Source organism: Abramis brama, assembly GCF_963993115.1.
Source record: "Abramis brama genome assembly, chromosome: 20".
Lineage (NCBI taxonomy): Eukaryota > Metazoa > Chordata > Actinopteri > Cypriniformes > Leuciscidae > Abramis > Abramis brama.
In genome coordinates, this window is record NC_139982.1 from 8,854,199 (window position 1) to 8,858,812 (window position 4,614).

Genomic DNA, 4,614 nt, shown 5'->3' on the forward strand with positions numbered 1-4,614 from the left:
TGTAATAAACTGAATAAACTCATAGTGAGACACAGTGTGGAAATATGTTTAGAATTTTATTTCATTTATATATATATATATATATATTATAATATATATTTTTTTTTATTTATTTTTTTGTTGAAAGTAATAATGTTATTCTTATATTAATATCATTGTTTTAGATTAAATAATTATACAAAAATATCAGTAACACTTTAATTAAAGCCTTTATACATAGTGCATTATAAAAAGTATTTTTAATGCATTAATTATATATTGTTTTACACATTATGATCTCATAACACATATATATATATCTTAACACATTATAATATTATCTATTCATTGTTACACCTCCAAAAAATGATAAAACACTAAAACTCATGACAAACAACTAATTCTAGATGTAACAAGGAATTTTAAAAACATATATGACATTATAACATATGCTTTTGATACCTTTATAATGCATTACACATAAAGGCTTCAAGTAAAGTTTCACCACAATATCTAATAATCATTATTATTAATAAATGTTGTTCTTTTTTCCACTGTAAAACACTTTCTGAAATCTAAATTGTATTTTTTTATTAGGTGATTAAATAGACAGACTTACCGATCACCAGTTTAGTTCCTCCACCGAATGTGTACCACAGTGATACAATCTAATGAAACGCTCGTACAAAAACCTCTATTCCACTCGAGTGAACACACACTCCAGCAGAGAGAGAGAAACAACACTTCAACACACTGATATTAGAAGATCCTCAGCTCTTCTCAACACTCACTCATTCAGATTTGACTAAATGCTTTCTGATATAACACTGTTTAAAGAAATATATTTGATGAGCTGTGACCTCTGAGGTGACCTTTGACCTCTTTGATCATGGATGATGTTGTGGAGTTTCTCATAATGATGCTTCTGTTCTTCATATGCAGATCAATCATCATGATTCACAGAAAAACCTGCAGCTTCAGACTTCAATCTTCAGTGAAAATCTCTTCAAATAATGAGTTTATTGAATATTAGAGCCAAAGTCAATAGAAAGTGTCAACAATGAAAATATAAAAGGTATTTTGCATGTTCTACACAGTCAAGCATGTTTTCATATTCAAGGTCTGTTCTAAAAGTATCTGGACTGGTTATGAATCTCCACACAAGATCATGAAACGTGAGCAAGCTCTAATATGTCTCCATCTTTAACAGCCTGTTTCTTCTCCATTTGATGATTTCAGACACACATGAGGCTTCATGATAGATGGAGTGACACCATGAACTCTGATTAGAGATTCACAATCAGTCCTGATACTTTCTGAACAGACTCATTATTCATGATCTTACTTTAGTGATGGCGGTTCATCTAGTGGAAGTGTAGCAGTGATGATGGTCACATGACTGAATATGGACACAGAGATGGACGTTCATCTGCACATCCTCAGTGTCTCAGGAGTCACAATAAAAATACAAAATAAAGTCATGATTCTGTAACTCTAGTGTATATGAGTTTGTTCTCAGCACAAGCTGTTGTAAATCCTGCCCACTTCTTTGCATTGTCAGCACATGCTTCAGTGCTCTGAGAGTGTTTATAGTGCTGTGAGTTTAACACTTCATGACTGAGAGCAGAACACACTCTTCATCATCACACAAGACTAAACTACAGCAATGAACACAATCAACATCTTCATCTGGACCATTGCACTGTTTATTCAAGGTTTGTGTAATGCAGTTTTTATAATGAATATTGTTTCTCTTGAAATGTTAAATATTTTTATCATATACTGTATATTATCCTATATATCATTTTCATTTTTGTTTGTGTTTTCTTTCAGAGTGTAGAGGACAGATCACTGTAACTCAGAGTCCATCAATATCAGCAGTTCAACCAGGAGAAGAAGTCAGAATAAACTGTAAAACCAGCAGTAATGTGTGGAATGGTTATGAGTTACACTGGTACTCACAGAAACCTGGAGAAGCTCCTAAACTCCTCATATATGATGCAACAAGCCTTTATACTGGAACTCCATCTAGATTCAGTGGCAGTGGATCTGGCAGTGATTTTACTCTGACCATCAGTGGAGTCCAGACTGAAGATACAGGAGATTATTACTGTCAGAGTTATCACAGTGGCTATGTGTTCACACAGTGATAAAGAGTCGTACAAAAACCTCTGTCAGTCAGACGTCACAGTGACTGCACTGATACAGCTGAGAGAAACTGCAGCTGCTGATGGAGGATCACAAACTACACAATATCAAACCTTTCACAGATTTTATTAATTTATTATGATGTACTAAGTAAACATATAATCTTATATCACTTACTAAACTGGACTAAAATGTGTAGAAAATGTGAGAGGTGCTTGTCCCTGTAAAACTTTTTGTTCTTGTAAAGCCACTACAATGTAATAATTGCATTAGCCTATGCTGTCTCCTAGATAACTATTTATCAACTGAATAATTGTAAAGAAATGGATGTTTAAATGCAGTTGTCGTGATCTTACTCGTCCTGTGGCCAATTTTCCGGCTCTGGACTGGCATTGAATCACTAGAGTCATGGAGACTACTGGAACATATTGAGTCATCAGCCATCCAAATACCATATACACATTTTATTATTGAACCTACCTCTCAAAAAAGTTTTTTTTTTTTTTTGTGTGTGTGTGTGTGTGTGTGTGTGAAGATTCTACACTTTAGGATTGGCTTTTCATTAGTAACTACTGTAAGAATCATGGTAACTAACTAGTAATGACTGAAGTGTTACTTCATACTTCTAAAGACATTTTCTAAAAGATGTAAAAGTTCACCAAAAATCTCAAATGTTTGAAATGACTTTAATATTTGGTTGCACAAATCATGACTAGAAAAATTGCTTTAAAAATGAGGCATGAAAAAAGTAACTTTTATAAACATTTATACATTTTATAATTATTTATTAATTGTCTGGTACCATTTCCATTTAATGTAACAGCTTCACATAAACATAAAACCATGTGATGCCTGAACTGGAAAAACTATTGTCTTCCAGCATACGGTATTTAATTGCTGTAATGCCTTCTACTGTCTTTCAGAAGACGACCTAGAGGACCATCTGTGTGCTTGTGTCCCAGCCAGTAAGTCCACTCAATAAAAGACAAATGTTCTTCTAGAAGCTGCTCTGTCCTATTTCCTCTGTCGCCAAATCTGTCTTTTGTAGGTTAACCAAGCTCTTTCAATATGTTGCGTGTGTCCACCATGGTTTGGATCAACAACACCCAGACTTGATAGAGCTCTGTAGGGTCTCCACTCGTCATTGAAATGGTTGACTGCCCACCCTCGACATACTTTAAAAGAGCCGTTGCTCTGTGACAGTCACATGTCCAAAATGGACAGAGGAGGGAAGCGGTCTGGGGTGCAGAACAGAAAACTTAAAAAAGAAAATGAAAACTAATGCCTTAAAATGAGGACATCAATGTCCAAGTGGATAAAAAGAGATTGGTAAGTGTTACGCAATTGTGTAATTTTGCATAAAATGTTTTGATATTGTATATTGTTTGTATTCGCCGTTATTGTTTCTGTGTGTGTGTGTTTTTTGTGTTTTTTGTGTGTGTTGTGCACAGGATCCTCTGATCAGCTGCGGGACGGCTCCACCCCTTTAACTGGCGTGGGTTTAAAACTACAGCTTCCGCTCTCTGAAGTTGAGCTGCTGTGATCCCGGTCACACTTCTCCTGTCTCCTCTCCAGCCGTCAGACCAGTATTGTCCTTGATTTAGATTCTGTTAGCTTTTCTTATTTTCAGAGGTGTTTTGTAGGGTTGACCTGTCCTTTTCTTTTGAAATCACGTTCGTTCTGTTTTTGTTAGTGTATTGAGGGTAATTTGCTGGATTTTGATTTGGATACTTTGAGGGAAGTTAGTTTGATATTTTGTTTATTATCTGTTTTGTTTGTTATTTTGGGCCTTGGGTCTTCCTGAATATTATACACCTACTGGTTTCTGTTACTCTGAAAATACTTATCTTATCTTAATAAAACGGTTATTGTTTTTCTTGAATTGTGTACTCTTTTGTATTTTTTGGTCTGACGACTGGGCATGGGAGTCATGTCTAAGTTTTTTGTTACGATTTAACCTAGACGGATCGTAATAGTAAGCTTAACCTATCATTTGTATCACTGTAAGTCTTGAAGTTAATCAACATTTAATGTTGTTGCAATTGAGGGCATAGTTACCAGTTCATTATTCCCGTCACTCAATAAATAAAAAACATTATGGTATGTTTGTGAATGGGCATTTGATTTAAATTCCAGAAAAACTGAGGAGACTGTCACAAATGTTAACTGAGTCCCTCACCACTAAGCACAACTTAGTTAGTGGGCTTTTGGCCTCGTCCTCTGTTACAGTTTTAAACTGTAATGTGGACAAGACCGTTATGTCAAGGGCGCATTGATGAACGGCTTTCTATGGGGTAAAGCAGGGGCTGGTGGCACAATAACATTAATAAAACATAAAAGAATCGACAAAGCCCTGCTGGAACCGGACTGGACAACCAGACTCTAACGTCATACATGAGCCACTCTTTGGTTCGGTAACAACCAGATCCAGCCAGTCTTCCACCTGTCACTCAGGCATTAAAGCTGCTGTCGGTTAATTTGATTGAT

General features: G+C 35.4%; 1 long non-coding RNA gene across 1 annotated transcript; it reads left to right on the forward strand.

Moving 5' to 3' along the window:
* The first annotated feature begins 1,594 nt into the window (after positions 1-1,594).
* On the forward strand, positions 1,595-4,009 carry LOC311071500. Its single transcript, XR_014603874.1, has 2 exons — positions 1,595-1,694; positions 1,813-4,009. It is a non-coding gene; the product is annotated as an uncharacterized lncRNA (long non-coding RNA).
* The last annotated feature ends 605 nt before the right edge of the window (positions 4,010-4,614 follow it).